Genomic DNA, 22,070 nt, shown 5'->3' on the forward strand with positions numbered 1-22,070 from the left:
TATAGGAGGACTTAAATGTGTGACAAAACCCTAAGTTGTTGGATTTTTGACTGTAAGCATTTGTCAGATTCAGAAGAAACATATACTAAAAAGGGTAACTTTTACTGTCTATAAAGCAAATTTTAATTTTAAAAATGGTACTGAAGAGGTACCGCTTGTTTTGACAATGTAGAGAAATTCAAACACATTATTTCCATAGCCTTTCAAATGCAAAAAAGATATAGTTTTAGTTTTGGTAGTTTTATAATCTGTTTTATGCCATATCCTGTATTGTTACACACATCTTTTCCTTTAGGAGCTAATAAGCCATTGACTACAAGTATCTAACATTTCACCATAATTGGAATTACAGTGGTAGAAAGTTAACATTCACTTAATTTTACATAGTAATTGAAAATTAACACTTTAAAACCTATCATGAATTATGAGTTGTTCAATTATTAAAACTTGATATGTCAATTTTTATTCACCAGCGTATCACTCTCTTGCTCAGAAGTAGAAAAAGAGCATTGCACCCTTGTCAGTTCATGCTGGGGTCTCAGTGTCAAATTTGCTCTTATTCCACTGGTAGACCATACACAAATTTGTTGTTTAGTATTCTAATAAAATAAAGTTTTATAAAATTTTCATTATAGAATTCTTTTTTTAAATTAGCTCCTTTAAATTTATTGTAGAAAATTTTACTAACTTCTTTATTTTATTTTATTTTATCAATATACAATGTAGTTGACTTTCATGTCCCTTTACCGATTTCTCCCTCCCTCCTCCTCGTCCCACCCATCAACATCATATCTGTTCACTTATCTTAACAAGTTCAAGGAATTGTGATTATTGTGTCTTCTTCCCCACCCCCCATTTGTTTGTGTATTTATTTATTTTTAGCTCCCACAAATAAGTGAGAACATGTGGTATTTCTTTTTCTGTGCCTGACTTATTTCACTTAATATAATTTTTTCTACGTCCATCCTTGTTGCTGCAAATGGTAGTATTTCATTCTTTTTTATAGCAGAGTAGAATTCCATTGTGTAGATATATCACATTTTCCAGAATATACAAGGAACTCAAACAACTTTATAGCAAAAAAACAAGTAACCCAATTAAAAAATGGGCAAAGGAGCTGAATAGGCATTTCTGAAAGGAAGATACATGAGTGGCCAAAAGACACATGAAAAAATGCTCAACATCACTCAGCATTCTTAATAGAATTCTTAAAGCTCAGTAAAACTTATGAATTATATTTACACTGAGAAGGCAAGCAGGCAGAAATCCAGATTCCCAGCCCTTGTTTTAAGTAAGGTAGCTCTCCATTAATCTAAATTGCATATTATTGCTCTATGTAAGGACAGGGTACTGGTAAAATATTTTTAAAAATGAGAAGTCTAGATGTTCCATGTCAATGACTCTTATTGCAAATATTTAACAATCAAATTACTGTGCATCTCCATCCAAATATATATTTTAGACACAAAGCAGAAACAACAAAGCAAAATGTTCCTATAGTTCCCTCTCTCCCCACTCCAAAAAAATAAAACAGTAAGAAATATTGTGTTGGCAATCCACAAACCATATTCTAAGGCCTTCTCTTCTGAGTTGATGTGCTAGATTGTTGGTAAAGGAATACATGCATCCAATTGGCAGTGGCCTCTTCAACACAAAGACCACTCAGCAGCTCAGTAGTCCCATCATATAGTTTGGGCAGGTAATCAGGAGAAACAAACAGTTGATGGAAATGTAAATTAAGTGACCCTTTTTGCACTGATTTGCAGTCTATCAAAGGTGAACTTACAAAGTGTGTATTGATTCTGAATACTTATAAGAATTCCGATGTTTAATATTTTTTTTGACTAGAACAAAGAAGTTCTTGAAAGGCCAGCATAGCCAGTCCATGGAATGAGATCTGGTTAATATCCCTCTGTAGAATGATGTAATTCCACACACATCCTAAGGTCAATATTCAGATGAAGTACACAGCCTATAGAGTTTTCTCACTTGCTCTGTCACCTGTCACATTCCCAAATTAAATCTACTGGTTGGAAAAGAAGGGAAGTAAAATTGTGCAGAAAAAAAGCTATTAAATTGGATTAAATTCTTTTTTTTTTTAATTCAATTTTTGGCTGTATTTCCAAATAACTGTGTGTCTTAGGCAAATAATTTTCTGACTCTGGGCCTCGGTTTCCTCCTCTGCATCATGAAGGGGTATAAATAATTAGTTTCGAAGTAACATTCTAAAATCTAAACAAGGAAAATGATGTGTGTGCTACTAAATTTTTACATCTAGCTGTCTCCAAACAAATATATTTGTCAAAAAAATCAAAGCCTGATTGTAAAACAATCTTCATGTGTTAAGTGGCCACTTACTCCCAGCTGCTGCCTGAGGGAAAACACCTCACTGTGAGGCCAACCACAAATCAAAGTCTATGCTCTCATTACAACTCAGAGACAATTACATAGAAGTGTCTGATGAGTAGCCAACCCCAACAACTGCCATTTTTCTCTCCATCTTTGCTCAACATTACAAAAATCTTCTATAGCAAGAAGAAATGTATGTTTAATGGTTCAAAAAACTCTGTACATAATACAAATCTTTATAGATTTTGTTCAAGAAGATTTTGCTAAGCCCAGACCCACCTCAGTATGATTTTTAAGGTTGGAGGAAACTTCAGCAATCTTAAGGGTGCCAATCATTCTGGTCAATTCTTCACAAATCATGTTATAATCTACTTTCAGTTTGTATAAATTTTCTATAAAATTAGACAATGGAACAGATACATCACTCTTAATTAGATAACACATTATCTTACTTCATAAAGCAGCAAATATTGTCCCGTAACAAAACCAAAAACAAAAATGTTATATGTAGAGGTGGGTATGTTTCTAAATTTCAATCTGGGGAAACCAATAAGAATGTTCAGAAATACTGTTAGATTGGGTTACAGCTCAGTAATAAGAGGAACAAAGACCTATACTCTGAATCTCTCTACCAGGTCACCAAGCAATTAAATGCACAAAGGAGACAAGGAGAGTATGCATACCTTAATGAAACCACTTTCCAGACTGGGGAAATATGTCATCTATTCATTTAATCCCGACAGAAGGAAAAAACACTATAGTGTAAGACTTTGGGAGATGGTGGTCACCTATATAGTTATTTCCAATGGGGCAATGGGACAAATACCCTAGTTTTTCAATCAATCACTTTGATTTGAGGACACTCGGAATAGTCTTTGTTTCTGGTAAATGCAAGATTATCTACCACATAAACTTTATATAATCAGTTCCTTGTCAGAATCTCTACTAGGTTAACAATATACTTCACCCTGACTACCAAAATGTTTGAGGTTGTTGAGGTTGTTGAAAACTATTCATAAAACTCAAATTACAGTTTAAATGATAAGCTATGGAGCTCACACTTTTTTTTTTTTTTTTTTTCAGTAAGGGTCCTCAAGATGCTTCTGGTTGATCCTGTGTGATAAGTATCAATTTCCAATCCTAGGAATAATAAATAGGGTGGGAATTGATACTGACACCTGAGTATAGGCCAAAAGGGAATGCATATATGTCTAGCATTTATCATGATCAGGCCCCTACACTTTTAGATCTCAATTTGGACTGGATTATTTTGAGATACAGGTGACTCTACATTTCCTGTGGTTCCAAGAACTTGCCATATCAGAGCTATATATCTACTGAAAAGACACTAGTGTACAAGCTCAGAGAGAAATTTGTCCAAATTAAGTTTAACCTTTCCTGATCCCTCCCAGAAAAGAGTAGGATGCATAATCCAGAAAAATTTGATACAGCTGACTTCAATTGGAGTGAGCAGATCAGAGAGAAACAGGGCTTGGAAATGGTTCTAGCCAATAAGACATGCAGGAAACTGTATGGTGGGGGTTTCAGGAGATAGAATAGTCACAGATATTGGATATGAAAGGAAGCCTAACTTCACAAGCACAACTCATTTAAAGGGTAGTTAAAAATGCCGGTGGGTCCCAGGTAAGCAGTGAACATGAGTAGAGGGAAACTAACATGATTTTATGAGGCATGGCCAAATGTAGTTAGTGGGAATCCATGGATAGATGATACCTGTAAGTTATTGCAGGCAAGCCAGCATACAGAGACAAAAGGGAAATCTCTTTTCAGGCTACAAGATCCTGGCCACTGTGCTAGGCTCAAGATAAGACTCAAGTACCAGAGAATGTAAACTAGAAAGTAGAGCACGAGTATAGTCCTAGAACAGGTCTTAGCAAACTTTTTCTGTAAAGAGCCAGACAATAAATATTTTAGGTTTTCCAGGCCATATGGTCTCTGTCCAACCATTCAACTCTGCTTTTGTGGCACAAAAGCAGCCATAGACAATACACAAACCAATGAGCATGGTTTTGTTACAAAAAAGAAAAAAAAAACTTTGGTTACAAAAACAGGCTGTCCCCTGTCCTAGAGAGTCTTGGAAGTGTTTGGCAGATACCAAAATAGAAAGTTAAAGTGAGGAGGACGAGGATCTAATAATCAAAATTGGAGAATGATAGGAGTGGCTGAGTCTCAGGAACAAATCCCAGTTGTCATAATTGTGGCATGATCTCAAGGCTGGCAAAACAACAAAGGCAACATGATAATCACAGAATGTTGGTCTGTAGCTACAGAAAGGCCTCTGTCTTGTGGTCTGGTGGGTGCCAGAGTTTGGGGCAATGCTGAGCCTGTAGTTGTGCAAAGCCAGGAGCCACAGCAGTTGGGAGGGAGGAAGAAAATACTTTGAACCGGACAAGGTCTGGTAGAAAGGGCCTGAAATATCTCTCCGAATTCTTCAATTTGCTCTTTGTCCAGATTTTGCCTGGGGCCAATATAACTACATATATTAGTTAGGTCCTTAGGAAAGGTCAATGTTACCACTGGAAATGGTAAATTGACTAAAGTGCTGTGATATTGAATCCAAATCCTGTTATGTATTCTTTATATCACTGTACTGCATTGTAAAATGAGGATAATGTTAATCCCTGGTCAAACTTTTCATAGTGTTCTTATGAAGATTCAATAAAATCATAGATGTGAACATTTATGAAGTTTACATAAACTATGAATACAAGAAGGAGGTAGTTTAAGGAGCTCATCTTAAAGAGAAGGATATTCCTGTTAATTATCCAATCACTGGGCAAATACAAATTTCGAAGCTCAGGGAGTAGAAGGAACCTCCCCAGTATTACACTGCTTATAGCCATTTGGTCACTTTCCTGGCCATCTTTGTAACTGTGTAGCAATAAGGGTGTGTGTATGTAGATATAAATAATATAACGGTAGTAAGTTAATTAATAAAAGACAATATGAATGAGGAGGAAGAATTTAAGCTAGACAGAGGACAGTAAAGAAATAGAAGAAATAGAAGATAGAGACCTTTCAAGGAGATATGCTAATCTGCCTATCCAAATTAACTTTAGTCTTTAACTTAAATTTGGTGAAGAGTTTCCTGCATTTTCTATCTCATGTCATTCTCATGACAAGGGAACAGTCCCTATTTAATCATGAGCTTGACATAGTGGCAAATGGGAGATTATAGTTAGTTGTGATCTTACACTATTATCTTCAGACTTGCTACCCCACCCTGCTAGTCTCCAGTATTAAAGAAATCATGAGAAATACTTGTTTTTATATATCTCCTCCTTGGCACCAATCCCCATGCCCTCAGGCTGTGGAAGCAGGTGTTGAAACACAGAGGCAGTGATTGCTGCCTTGGGTGGCCAGCTCTCTCCAAGACCACAGCAATTGTAAAGGCATTCTGGGACTAGTGAATTAAAGCCATCCATCAGGCTCATTGCACCACACTGAGCAACTGTTTCTGCTGACAACAGTAAGAATTGGGCTCTCACATGGGAAATGAAATGCAAAGATTAAAGATTTAAAATTAGGGATCATTTCAGGAAACAAATTGGTAAAGAGAACCATTATTCTATCAGATTTTGAGGCCATGTTCAGGCTTTGCCTAGAGACATGGCCTCATTTGTCAGGGAAAGTATTGACAACCTTTGAGATTACAGGGGGAAGAAAAGTTGAGTAATTTTAATGTTTCAGGCAAACATAAAAGAACTAAGCAGGTCATCTTTGTTACCTCCCGGTACTAAGCAGGCCAGCTTTAATTACCAAAGGCAACTATCCTGTCTACATGCTGTGCTGTTTAATCTGCAATCCCAGGTGTCCCAGTCTCTCTGTTTGTCAGCCAGTTTCACTTTTATGGAGAGGCAAAAGATGTACTGCAACCACACTTGTGATCTCTCTATTTCCCAGCTCAATCAGTCTCTGTACATTTATTGTTTCATTACAAGGAGAATAAAAAACAATAACCCTGTGAATTTAATTAACACAAAGCAGTGTGGATGCTTAAGCACAATGCATGGCTTTGCAAGCCCTGCTTCTTACCTAACTAGTAAATTGAATCTGATACATCTTCACACTGATCAGGAAATGAATGGACTATGCCTTTCTTCCTAGATGCCTAATCAGTAGCTTTTCTCCACTTCTGTACTTGTTTGTCACACTTGCAGGAAATCTTCATTTCCTTGCTGTTTATGACTGTAAAGTCTTTCATAAGGAAGGACACTACACCAGTACTCCACACTGCCATTCCACTCAAACCCAATTTTGATGGTACTTATGACAAACTGAACACAGTTATAAGCTGTTCATGTAATCTGATGTGATTTGAGAAGTAGAGTTAACTCTACCTTATTAAAAAATATCTCACGATTTTCTCCTGCTAATGACCTACCTTGGATTCTTTTTTTTTTATTATTGACAAAAATTATAGATATTATCCAATCACTGGGCATGATATATATATATATATATATATATATATATATATATATAGCCCAGTGATTGGATAATATCTATAATTTTTGTCAATAATAAAAAAAAAAGAATCCAAGGTAGGTCATTAGCAGGAGAAAATCGTGAGATATTTTTTAATAAGGTAGAGTTAACTCTACTTCTCAAATCACATCAGATTACATGAACAGCTTATAACTGTGTTCAGTTTGTCATAAGTACCATCAAAATTGGGTTTGAGTGGAATGGCAGTGTGGAGTACTGGTGTAGTGTCCTTCCTTATGAAAGACTTTACAGTCATAAACAGCAAGGAAATGAAGATTTCCTGCAAGTGTGACAAACAAGTACAGAAGTGGAGAAAAGCTACTGATTAGGCATCTAGGAAGAAAGGCATAGTCCATTCATTTCCTGATCAGTGTGAAGATGTATCAGATTCAATTTACTAGTTAGGTAANGAAGATTCATATTATCTTTTAATTCAATTTTTCCACAAACTTTTTTTTTTGTCAATATACAATGTAGTTGATTGATATCTCATTCATCAACAATATTCACTGAGAGAATGAAAAACTCCTCTTCAAGTTCCTTTGTGTCACCCACTGTGCTGGGTGCTGGGGATACAATATAGTGGAAAAAGAGGACAAGTAATCAATTTTTCTATTGTGTGATAAGTGCCCTGATAGGGATAGGCACAGAGTGCTGTGAGAACACAGAATGAAGAGACATGTAGCATGAGGGTTCTGGAAACCTGAGTGAGAAGAAAGCACTGACTTGGCAGAAAGAGCAGGCTGAAGACACTAAATACCACATTTCCCAGTTTCAGAATTCAATGAGGGCCAGTACTGGCAGACATTATACTATCTACAATCACTCATTTCAGGTTGCTGCATTTCTGCATACATTATTTGAGTAACCATGGGGCTTTATTCTTTACCGGCTATCCATTAGCTTTTCATGGCACACTGTGGTATCATGGAATGAAGCTTAGGAAGCATAGTCATTGAAAAATGCAGACGCATTTGAAAATATTTCTGAAGAGAATTGACATTTAAGATTAAGGTTAAATTTCAGCCAATGTTGTATTACATTAGTTTATAACAAACACTTGTAAGATGAAACAATTATTGTGTGCCTACTGTAGACCATGCTCTGTGTTAAATGTTAGGGGAAGGATGGAATAGGATGAGTTGGGAATATGAAGAAAAATGAGATATGGCCACTGCCTGCCCAAATCTGATCTCCCTAGATTCTGGATGCCTATACATTTCCCTACTAGTTTTCCAAAAACAATGAATTACTGGAAAATATAACTCATACTGCAATTAAATGTTGAACAAAACCAAGAATGTTTGCTCTGTAGAATGTTGTGCTGTTTTGGGGGATTGCTGTTTTCTGATATTGCTCTTAGAATGATCATATGGTTGAATGGACATAACTGGGGAGAAGGGATTGAAGAATCTGTAACTTAGTACTGTGAAAAAAGAAGATATTGACATGGCATGAAGAAGAATAAGAATGAGATAACCACACCCCTGAGAATTACAAAGCCTCAGTGTGTAAAGCATCTAATGGCTCCAAGTTGTGATTATCTTCTGGTATCCACACCACCTGGAATTGCCTAATTCTTATTTTCCAAGTCTCAAAGAAAAAAATGCTATGCAAAGACAAACAAGTTGGCAAGACAGTTTGGAAAGCATGATAGCTCTGCTTAAACAGCAATCAAAGCTGAGCCATGCAATTTAGAAAAAGAAGCCTCAGTGTTGAATAAACATAATAAACACACAGTTTATTTATTGTTCCAATGTTTCATAAATATTATTTATTTTGGAAGGGAAGCATAATGACAGAGTAAAAGGGAGCAATTAACACTTCTAGAAAATAAAATGGAGCTTTCCTGAGAAGGGATGGTCAGGAAGGGTTTGGCTGCATTCCGTGGTGGCACAGCTATTGTCCATCTAAATTTCAACTTTTATACTCAAAGCTAACATCTTAAAAATACATTTTTATTGATGGCATCTTATTTTAGCAAGACAATTGTACTTTTTTTTTTCCTCATTGTATAAATTAGCAAGCAAAAGAAGCAGCACTGGGTACTATAAAACGAGGACTATGCTTATGTCACTGAAAATGGTGTATGTAGTCTTTAAACAAACAATATATATTGTAGTTTATAGAGATTAATTGTCAGTTATTGGTCCATAATTTGTTTTCTTACAAAATATTATGGAGCTTTTACAAAGCCATTTGTGAGACTTATGAGCAGACTGTCATCCCTGGGACAAAGAGATATCTGATGACTGCTGAGACTAGAAGAACTTTCATAGTGAAGCTAGAGGGAGGATGCATAATGAAAGCAGCTAAACTACCTATGGATTTGGCATAAGATTAACAATTGGCAATACCTAAAGAAAATATGCAAATTTTGATGGAGAATGAGCTATTCCAATTACAACACTCAGGTAACTTTTCATATATACATTCACTTATCTTATGGATCCGCATATCCTAATTGATACCCCATGGAAGTCCATAATATTCTAGCATATATAAAAATCACATCAGGAACTTCAAGAGAACTCTAAGGTCTGAGAACTTCCCCTCAGATCCCACCTTTGAAGAAAATTTCAGCAATGCCATAACTGTGGCCCAAGATTACAATTAATAACTTACAAGAATATGGCTGTATTTGCTTTTCTCAAAAGGAGCTTAGGTTTTGTCCCAAAGTATTTTAATTGAACTGATCTTAAGTGTTTTTAAATTCTTGTAATTATGTGGGACTAGTTTAGCTTCAGTCAGGAGGCTAAAGCAATAGAAAATGACCATCTCCTAGTTTCTATGGAAATAACAGCAAAGAAAACAAATTTATTCTTAAGAGATTTTTGTTTATACCAGAACACTGAAAACTATAAAACTAGATGACAAATTTGATGATTCAAAGGGAAACTATGGCATTGTTTTTTTCTAGAGCAGCTATGCTAAAAAGGGAGGTTATCTTACTTTCTGCCTCACTGGGACATTTAGCACTGTCTGGAAACATTTCTGGTTGTGATGACTAGGAAAAGGCAGGATTCGCCAATGGCACCTAATGGTTAGAGGCTGGGGTTACTGCTTAACATCTTACAATGCACAGGACAATCCTTCCCTGATGACAACAACAACAACAACAAAAATATCTGGTCAAAAAGATCAAGAGTAGGCCGGCCCGTGGCTCACTCGGTAGGGTGCAGTGCTGAAAACACCAAGGCCATGGGTTCGGATCCTATATAGGGATGGCTGGTTTGCTCACTGGCTGAGCGTGGTGCTGACAACACCAAGCCAAGGGTTGAGATCCCCTTACCGGTCATCTTTTTTTTAAAAAAAAGATGACCGGTAAGGGGATCTCAACCCTTGGCTTGGTGTTGTCAGCACCACGCTCAGCCAGTGAGCAAACCAGCCATCCCTATATAGGATCCGAACCCATGGCCTTGGTGTTTTCAGCACTGCACCCTACCGAGTGAGCCACGGGCCGGCCTACTCTTGATCTTTTTTTTTTTTTTTAAAAAAAAAAAAAAAAAAAAAAGATCAAGAGTGCTCAAGTTGCAAAATCCTGATATAGAGATTCCTGTATTATTTTTACTTCTTCATAACTAACAGTACATTACAAATCCTGTAGTTTGGTTTGGACAGTTTTTTACGATGAGGAAAATTATAGAAAATAGTGGCAAAAAAGTCACACTTAAACATTCAGATAATAGGTTCATATAATTGCTCTGCCTTTTACTAGATATGCAACCTAAATTAGGATACAGAACCTTTCTAAGTTTTTGTTTCCTCTTAAAAAGAATGATTTTTTGAGAATTAGGAAATGACACATGTGAAAGGACTTAGCATAGTTCTTGACAAATATAAAACATTCAGTGCATATTTTGAAAAAATGAAATAAATATTAATTTTCTTCTAAAACAAACACTATTTTATTTGAAGGTCATGTCATACAACCTGAAAAAGAAAACACGTTAGGCAGTTAGTCAATTCAATGCTTATTTCTTTGACACCTTAGGGAAGACTTTTGGAGATACATAATGATGATTGTAACAAAGGTCAAGTATTTCCTAAATAGTTATTGGTTTCATAAACTGTGCCACTTCTTGTTAATGATAAAGAAAATTCCTCTCTTTAGAATAAGAAGCTGTCTATATACAGACTGCAACTCAAACAAAAGAGTTCAAACAGATTTTTCCCTCCATCTATAATGTGCCAGAAAAGGTAAGCTCACGAACGAGACAACATTTGATACATGGGTTCATGTGCAGTTTGAAAACCAGTTGTTTAGAATCAAATCATGAGTTGAAAATTATAGGACAGGGGTACTTTTAGTTACATAGAGCGTTCTTAAGTTTTGTCATCATATTTCTACATAATCCATTGTCTTTAGAATATAGTTGAAATTGATTGACAGCTGTGAACAAATTCATTGTGGTAGCACTCTCTAAACAGCAGATCAAACTTTTTGCCAGTTGTTGCCTAACCTTTCATTCCTGTGCTTTTAAATTATGAAAACTTCCATCATCAGTGCAAATGTTTTGGGCTTCCTATCTACCACCAAATTACAAATTCTAGCAATATGTCAATTGCAAAGCATTTTGTCACTATCATGGAAAAAGTGCTTTGGGTAACTGTGATCCATGTCTTCTAGTTTGTTTTGGATAATGTCACTAATATACTTTAACAATTGATAGAAAAAGCAAACACCAAATCAGCCAGGCAGTCCGATTATTTTAAAGAAATAATGAAGGTGGTTATCTGTATTTTACCTTGACCCTAGTTGAGAAGTAGATAAGCTGCTCCAGCTTGGTTAGAGAGTGACATAATGACACTAACAAACTGTTCTAGAAAGTGTATTCACAGAAAAATATTTTCTATTTGCAATCTGCTCCTCATTTCTTTGGGTACATGTAAGTGATAACTCCAAAGTTTATTGTAATAGACAAATAATTCTTTGGTCACTTAAACAGAACATGCTTCAATGAAATTTTTATTTATACATGGTCATAGTCAGTGCTTTTCTCTTTGGCACACACTCTTATAACTATAACATAATTGGCTATTTGGAATTACCCCACACTGTGCTAGGCCCACATTGTACAATAGGAATTGATGGTTATATAGTCATATATCCTATGGTTAATACTGATTATCCTCTAGGATTCCACAATAGTTGACCACAAGAAAATAGGACCATTACACTGAGAAATCCACCCTTGAACAAATTTTGTTTGGGAGACTTCCGAATAGGAGCAGCCTATGTGTGACTTAGGCATTTTAGCAAGTCTTCAGGCTCTGCTGAACCAAAATGTTCCTTTTCTGTTTATGTTTAGAAACATCTGATACCATAAACCCTTTATATATTTCATTTTCCAATACATTTGTAGGTGATCCTGTAGACTTAGACATATTTGTCTGTTTTAGTAGATGTAGAGAAAGTTTTGGAGAGATTCCAGAATAACTAATAGAAATGACACTTTCTAGCGTTGACTCTCTCCTTCGGCCATATGTTCTCTCGTGTTTAAAAGCAAATTGCTTCACACTGAAGCACTGCCTGCAATTATAGCCTTAAGAATGACTGCATTGTATGCTCATTTGACATGATGCTGAAGCACCATGTATTATTATTTTCAAATCAGTGAATAAATGGAAAATTCTTATGCATCAATGATTTCTAGTTAAGAATGCACCTAAAAATAAAGATTGTGCCAATATGTGAATTTCAGCAAGTCCTTGAATCAGAAGAATAATGAGAAGAGTGATTAGAGAATGAAAAGGAACAATTAAGTTATTTTTACAATTTATATATACTATATAAATCAACCTATTTAGTCTAAGGTCTGAAATCATATGAAAAACCTAAATTTGGTTCTATGGTGAGTAGCTTTGATCTCATGTAATCTTATTATTTTTTCTTTTGTGATATCTAATTAACTAGGAAACTAAAAGTAGCACATCACCAAGCATTACATATTCAATGAATGACTGATTGTTTCTGATTCAAACTTAAGTCAAGAATCATTTCCACCTATTATTTAACATGCAGCACTTGAATGTGGACAATATAGGAGAGACAGCATTGCTTTTTCCTTTAAGTTGCTGAGGAATTTGTACAACAGATGGGAAGCATTTATTTAAAAAGACAAAGGATTTTATTTTTCAACCAACAATATATAAATTAACCTTATAAATTCCCCACTGTAAGAAACTAATATTTTGGCATGGTCAGACACCAATTCTTAAAATATATAACAAACTTGATTAAACCCTAGTGTTGATTAAAAATTACACTACAATATATTTAAACTATCTAAGAATGGTTAATTTTAGAGTTAATATAAAATCAGTGGTACTGGATTCCAACAGAGTGAACAAAAAGATGGGAGAAGGGACATTACTATGCTCAGAAGTATTGTATGATTTGAGAAGAGGATAAGAGGCATCTAGCTAGGAGATGTGAAACCCAGGGTACCATTGAAATTTTCATGTGAGGAGACAAAGTCATGATTAGGAAGAGATAACAGAACCATTACACACACACACAAAATTTAAATTGGACCAAGGATTATAATGCTATGATCAGGAAAACACTTAAAATTGTTTATAAAAATATAAAAAAACATATCTACTGTCCCCAAAATTTCATTTTACATTATGAGGGCAATAGTCATGGTTTTTCTTGAATATCATGATCAATACAAAGTATAGTCATCCTAAAGTATCCATGGGGGATTGGTTCCAAGACCCTCCATCAGACACAAAAATCCACATATGCTCAAGTTCTTTACATAAAATGACATAATATTTGCATAAAACCTATGCACATCTTCCATATACTTTAATTCATCTCTAGATTACTTATAATGCCTAGTACAATGCCTACACATTAGTTCATTTGAGTGGAATGAATGTAGTACTTGGCATGTGACAAAATCAAGTTTTATTTAATGGAACTCTTCAGTGTCTTTTCAAATATTTTTGATGTATGGTTGGTTGGATCCATGAATGTAGAACCCATGGATATGGAAGGCTGACCGCATAGATAATGCATCTCTAAATGAGTTTAAACTCAGAGGTTTGTTGAAACTGGTTCAAATCAACTCATGAGAGTTGAGTGATACATTCTCAAGAAATTTGTGAACTTGTTCCCATTATTTAAAATTAAATTACATAGGAGTGACAGCAGCAAAACAGCAGAATAGACAACTCCAAGCTGTCATTGCCCCCCCCCACACACACACAGCAACACCAAAAAACAAACAGACACTGTCAGAACCAACTTTTTCATAACTCTAGAAGAGTCCAAAGTTTATAACAACCAAACACTGGATCAAAAAAAGAGGCAACCTAAAAATAGTAGAAAAGATTTGTTGCATTTTATTTGTCCTTTCCCCATCCTTTTCCCAGCTCAGCAGCAATCTTGAATATGGAAGCCTGCATTCTTAGTGTGGAATCCTCTATTAAGTTACAAAGGGAGCAGAACAGGTCTTACTCACAAATTATTGTGTGTCTGCTTTAACTTTTCCAGTGGTTACCTAAAGTACTGACACAAGGTGCTTATCACTGTTTTCCTAACTAAAAACTCACTCAAGCCATAAAAGTGATGATCATCACTTGAAAACACTGTAAGGTGAGCAAAGAACTGCAGAAAACTGGGAAAAATATTAAAGTGGAGACATACAATAGACCACATATGTTCTGGAAGGAAAAGCTATAGTTTCTCTGGGAAATAAGGTTCTTCAAAAGCATGAGAGTTTATGGGAGAATTTATAAAGCCATGAGCAAGGTCAGGGCAAGACACATAGTCACGTAAGACCAAAACTGTAAAATTACTAAGGGAAAATGCAGGTGAAACACTTCAGCAATTAGGTCAGGGCACAGGCTTTATGAACATGAGCCCAAAAGCACAAGCAACAACAACAAAAAAATAAACAAATGGGACTATATCAAACTAAAAAGTTTCTGCACAGCAAAAGAAACAATTAACAGAGTGAAAAGACAACCTACAGAGTGGGAGAAAATTTTTGCCAACTATGCATCTGACAAAGGACTAATATCCAGAACATACATACATCTCAAGCAATTATACAGTTAAAAAAAAAAGACCCAATTTAAAAATGGGCAAAGGAGCTGAGTAGACATTTTTAAAAGGAAGACATACAGATGGACAACAGATACATGAAAAAATGCTTAACATCACTAGTCATCAGGGAAATGCAAATTAAAACCATATTAGATAACACCTCACCCCAGTTAGACTGCTTATAATAAAAAAGATGGTGAATAACAAATGCTGGCGAGGGTGGGGAGAGAAAGGAACACTCCTACACTGTTGGTGGGACTGTAAATTAGTACAAGCACCTTGGAAAACAATTTGGAGGTTTCTCAAGCAACTACAGATAGATCTTCCATATGATCCAGCAACCCCTCTTCTGGGTATATATCCAGAGGAATGGAAATCCTGATGTCAAAGACATACCTGCACTCCCATGTTTATTGCAGCTCTGTTTACAATAGCCAAGATATGGAACTCACCTAAATGTCCATTCATAGACGATTGGATAAGGAAAGTGTGGTATATATACACTATGGAATACTACTCTGCCAAAAAAAGAGGGAAATACTCCCATTTGCAACAACATGTATGAAGCTGGAGAAACTTATGTTGAGTGAAACAAGCAAAGCACAGAGGGATAAATACCCCATGTGCACACTCATATGTGGGAGCTAAGAGAGAAAGGAAGGCAGGAAAGAAAGACCACAGTAGTGCCATGATCCAACAGAGGGAGGGAACATTCCTAGGGCTACAAATTACAAATTGGAGTTGAGGGGAGAGGGGGAAGGAGGGGTGTTGGGGGATAATTGTGAGGGGATGAAGGGTATGAAAGTAATTTCTGGTAATGTGTATGCCCCCAGTATGAATCTGGCCCCCACAACATGGGCAGGAGGGGGGACAATCAGCTTTGTATATCATGAATATTCATAAGAAAGAAAGAAAGAAAGAAAGAAAGAAAGAAAGAAAGAAAGAAAGAAAGAAAGAAAGAAAGAACTGAGAAGACCCTGGATTTTTACTCAGGGCTGATTGCTAGGCTCAGTATAACCCTAGACCTGGATAAGTGTTGGAGAACCTAACAGAGTGACAATCTTTAAAAACTAATAGAGATGTTTATTTATTTTTTAGTTCTTGGCATTTAAGGGTGTCTCTTTAAGCACTAGGTGAGCATAAGCTAAATGAATAAACACTTCAGTTATCACACATGGCAATGAATGCATACTTTCCAAAATACTTTGGGAAAGGCATTAATCAAATGGACTGCTACAGACTTCAACAATTGAAGAACACAGCAAACTTGGGAGATGGGCAAAAATTTATTTTTGGAGTTACTGTATTATATCCAGATTTCCAGTTTTCTACAAAATATACCAAGGCATAGAAAGTATCAGGAAAGTGTGGATCATTACAAAGAACAAAATAAATTAACAAAAACCATCCCTGAGGGAGCCCACATATAATTAATAGACAAAAAATTTATAATAACTCTTTTAAATATGTTTAAATAGCAAAATGAACAAAGTCAAAAAGCTAAGGCAAAGAAGGAAAATTATGTATCATTAAATCAGAGTACCAACAAAAGATTTAAATTACAAAAAGTAAGCAAACAGAAAAGCACAATGACTAAAATCTAAGAAAAGAAGACTGAAGACTGATATAATAAAAATCACAACTGAAAAAGGAGACCTTACAACCTACACAACAGAAATACAAAGAAACAATGCAGACTATTATAAACAACTATACACCAAAAAATTTGAAAACCCGGAGGAAATGAATAAATTTCTGGACACATAAAACTACCAACACTGAACCAAGAAGAAATAGAAAACATGAACAATCCTATAACAAGCAACAAGACTGAATCAGTAATGAGCAGTATCACAACAAAGAAAAACCCAGGACTGGATAGCTTTACTGCTGAATTCTACCAAACCTTTAAAGAGGAATTAAGACCAATTTTCTTCAAACTATTGCAAAAAATATGAAAGGGGCCATTCTTCAAAACTCATTCTATGACACCAGTTTCACCCTGATGCCAAAACCAGACAAAGGTACAACAACAAAAAAAAGACAATGACCGGACAATAACTTTGATGAATATAGACCCCAAAGACTCAATAAAATATTAGCAAACAATATAGAAACATATCAAAAAAGTTATAAACCTTGGTCAAGTCGGTTTCATCCCAGGGATGCAAGGAGAGTTCAACAAACACAAGTCAATAAATGTGTTACACAACATCAACAAAATCAAGGATAACAAATCATATGATTATCTCAATAGACACAGAAAAAGCATTTGACAAAATTCAATATCACTTCATGATAAAGACTCCTGGCAAATTAAATATAGGAGGAAAGTATTTCAACACAATAAAATCCACATATGACAAACCCAATGCCAACATCATCCTGAATAAGGAAAAGATGAAAACTTTTCCCATAAGAATGGGAATGAGACAAGTATGCCCACTCTTGCCACTCCCATTTAAAATAGGATTAGAAGTACTAGCCAGAGCAATCAGGCAAGAAAAAGAAATAAAGAGCATCCAGATTGGAGAAGATTAAGTGAAACTGTCCCCATTACCAGATGACATGATCTTATATACGGAAAAACCTAAAGCCTCTACCAGTAAACTTTTAGAGTTGAAAAATGATTAGTAAAGTTTCAGGATACAAAATCAACATGTAAAAATCAGTAGCATTTTAATACTCCAACAACAAACTAACAGAAGAAGAAATCATTAAAGCAAGCCCATTTACAATAGTCAACAAAAATAAAATACCTAGGAATCAACTTAAACAAAGAGATGAAAGATGTCATCTGAAATGAGAACTACAAATCACTGTTGAAAGAAATTGAAGAGGGCACAAATAGATGGCAAGACATTCATGCTCCTGGGTTGGGAGAAATAACACTGTGCAAATGTCCATATCACCAAAAGTGATTTACAGGTTCAGTGCAATCCTTATCAAAACACCAATGACATTGTTCACAGAAATAGATAAGGTAATCCCAACAGTCATATGGAATGACAAAAGATTCTGAATATCCAAAGCAATCCTAAGCCAAAAAAAAAAAAAAAAAAAAAAAAAAAAAAAAAAAAAAACCAGGAAGCATAACACTCCCTGAATTCAAACTATACTACAAAAGTATAGGAACCAAAACAGCATGGTACTGACATAAAAACAGACACTCAGACCAATGGATCAGAATAGAGAACCTATAAATCAACCCACATATTTAAATCCAACTGATCTTTGGCAAAGGCAACAAGAAAATACACTGTGGAAATGACTGACTCTTCAATACATGGTGCTGTGAAAATTGGATATCCTTATGTAGAAAAATGAAACTAGATCTTTACCTCTCAACATATACCAAAATTACCTCAAAATGGATTAATGGCTTACATATAAGACCTTAAACTATCAAACTTCTACAAGAACCCATAGAGGAAAGACTACGGGATATAGGACTAGACAAAGACTTTATGAATAAGTTCCCAAAGACACAGGCAACAAAAGAAAACATAAACAGATAGCATTGTATCAAATTAAAAAGCTTCTGCACAGCAAAAGATACAACTCAGAGAGAAAAGACAACCTACACAATGACAGAAAATATTTGCAAACTATGAATTTGACAAGGGATTAATATCCAGAATATACCAGGAAGTCAAACAACAGTAAACAAACAAATGAAAAATGAAAAACAGATTTAAAAATGGAAAAAGGGGTGTATAGGCATTTCTCAAAGGAAGATACACAGAAAAACTGTTCAACATCACTATGTATCAGGGAAATAAAAAAAACAACTCATGGAGACATCATCTTACCCCAATTAGACTGGCTATTATAAAAAAGACAGGGAATAACAAATGCTATCAAGGATACAGAGAAAGGGAAACCTTCCTACATTGTTGTTGGGACTGTAACTTAATGCAGCCATTATGGGGAACAGTGTGGAGGTTCCTCAAACAACTACAGATAGAACTGCCATATGGATCCAGCAATCTTACTTTTGGGTATATACTCAAAGGAATAGAAATCATCATGTCAAAGGGATACTTGCACTCCCATGTTTACTGCAGCTGTATTTACAATAGCCAAGATTTGAAACCAACCTAAATGTCCATTGACAGATGAGTGGGTGAGGAAAATGTGGTCTATTTACACAGTGGAATACTACTCTGGCATTAAAAAGCATGATATTCTGCCATTTGCAGTAACATTGATAAACTTAGATAAAATTGTTAAGTGAAATAAGTCAGGCACAGAAAGAGAAATATTGCACGTCCTTCCTCATAAATGGGAACTAAAAATAAAATAAGTAAAAAAGAAAGAAAGAAATGTACAGCAATCACAGTAATATGTTGGACTTTCAAATGGAGAGAATAGAAAGAACTGAGGTTTCCAGAGGTGGGAATGGGTCAGTGGGAAGGAATAAGGGAGAAATTGTTAAACAGCTATAAAAAATGATTATGTTATACAATGTTAAATATACTAATTATCCTTATTTGAGCATCCCATATTGCACATGGTAATTGCTATTCAACTTTTTGCCCCATAGATATGTACAATAAATTATGTTTCAGTTAAAAAAATTAAAATCGAAAATTTAAAAAAAATCCAAAGGTATAAAAAAGATAGCTGGACAGACAGAAAGATGAGCTCTAAAATATAGAAAAAATTAATGTTTTGGGACTATTATAAATCTCATCTGATTTTTTCATTCCTGAAAATTCTTTCTTTATTAATTGCTATTTTTATCTATGGAAATAAAAATAAATAAAATGGAAAAACTTTAAAAAAATATATATGATAAGTTTTTAATAACAGATTTTCTCAGGCTGAATAAAGATTTAGTAACCTTGAATATAGTACAACTGAAGTTATTGACTCAGAGGAGCAGAAAAAGAAAAAAAGTGAAGAAACTTTTAAAGAGCCTATGGGAACTGTGTGACACCATCAAGTATAATATCATTGCAGTATCGGGGTTCTAGAAAGAAAAGAGAAAGAAAGAAGAAAAAAGAATATTTGAAAATATAATGGATAAAAACTTGCCAAATTTGATGAGAGATATGAGTATACATATTCAAGAAAACCACAAAACTTCAACTAGGATAAACTCAGGGATCTACAATGAGAAACACAATGAAATTGTTAAAAAAAAAAAAGACAAAGAAAATCCTGAAAGCATCAAGAGAGAAGCAACTCATTGTGTACAAGTGAACCGCAATAAGACTAACATTTGAATTACCATTAGAAACATGGAGGGCAATAGGAAGTGGAATGACATATTTAAATTGCTGAAGGAAAAACAACTATCACCAAAAAATCCTATATATGACAAACCTGACCTTCAAAAAAAGGGAAAAATTAAGACATTCCCAGATAAAAAAAAAGTTGTGGGATTTTTTTCCCATAAGAAATGCAAAAGAGAATCTTTCAAGTAGAAATAAAAGGATACTAGGCAGTAACTTAATGCCATATAAAAAATATAGATATCCAGTAAAAATAAATGCATGGGAAAATATAAAAACCAATATTATTGTATTTTTGACTTTTAATTCCACCTTTTATTTTGCACATTATTTAAAGAGAAATACATAAAAGGTTATTATACACCTATGTAATTGGGCAAACAAAAAGATGTAATTTATGAAAAGGACATATAAGAAGGAGATAAAGTTGTAAAGGAGCAGAGTTTTTGTATGCTATTGAGGTTTAGGTTATAGGAACTTAAACCATATTGTTAAAAAAAAATTATGATGTTAAATATAATCCCCATGGCAAAAACAAAGAAAATATCTAAAAATATGTATATACAAATGAAAATAGAAGTTATAAAAATATGGCTCACTACACAAAATCAAATACAATAGAAGGCTTTAATGGAAGAAATTAGGTACAAAAAAAGCTATAAAACATACAGAAAATATATATCAAAGTGGCAGAAATAATTCTTTCCTCATCAATAATTACTTTAAATGTAAATAAATAAAACTTGCCAATCAAAACACAGAGCTTAGAAAATAGGATTAAAAATGACCTAACTATATGCTATCTAAAAAAGATTCACTGTAATCCAAAGATATATAGTCAATTGAAATTAAAAGGGTGGAAAATGAAATTCCAAGAAAATAGTAAAGAAAAGGGAACAGTAATGCTTACACTAATATCAAACAAAATAGACCAAATAGAAAACTTTTATGAGAAAAAAGGACATAAATTGATAAAAGAATTAATGCACAAGAAGATATAATGAGTATAACTATATCTGCACCAAACAACAGAATCCCCAAATATATGGAGACAATATTGACAGAATTAAAGGAAGTAATACAGTTCTACAGTAATAGTTGGAGACTTTAATACAATAATTTTAATAGTGGGTACAAGAAACATACAGAAAATCAATAATGGAAAAGGAATGAAAAGGAAATAGAGGACTTGAACATCACTGCAAAAAAATCATACCTAAGAGACATTTAGAGAACACTCCACCTAACTACAGCAGAATAAACATTCTTCTCATGTACACAAGGAACATTCTTCAGGGTAGACAATAAGTTAGAGAACAATATAAATCTCAATACATTTAAAAATATTAAAGTCGCAACAAGTGAAGAAAATCTGGAAATTAATAAATATGGGGAAATTAAATATCATACTCTTAAACAACCAATGGGTCAAATAAGAAATCAAAACGAAGTTAGGAAATACTTTAGTGAAAAATGAAAGTGAATGTACAACACAACAAAACTTATTGGGTGAAGCTAAGCTATTGGTGAGAGGAAAATTTCTAGCAGTGAACTTCTACAACAATAAAGAAGAAAATCTCAATTGAATAGTCTATTTTTATACCTTGAGTAACTAGAAAAAAGAAGAGCAACCTAAACTTGAAGGTAGCAGAAAAGGAAATAACAAAGATTTAAGTAGATATAAATGAAAAGTAGAGGAAACAATAGAATCAATAAAAACAAAATGTGGATTAACAGAATTGAGAAACCTTAGGCTAGACTAACAAAAGAGAAAAAAGAGACAATGCAGATAACTGAAATCCAAAATTAACATAGGGATATTACTACCAATCTTACAGAAATACAAAGGATTAAAAGAGAATATTATGAACAATAGTTCACCGATAATGAGAAAATCTAAAAGAAATAGA

This window comes from Galeopterus variegatus, unplaced genomic scaffold (assembly GCF_000696425.1).
Source record: "Galeopterus variegatus unplaced genomic scaffold, G_variegatus-3.0.2 Scaffold184, whole genome shotgun sequence".
NCBI lineage: Eukaryota > Metazoa > Chordata > Mammalia > Dermoptera > Cynocephalidae > Galeopterus > Galeopterus variegatus.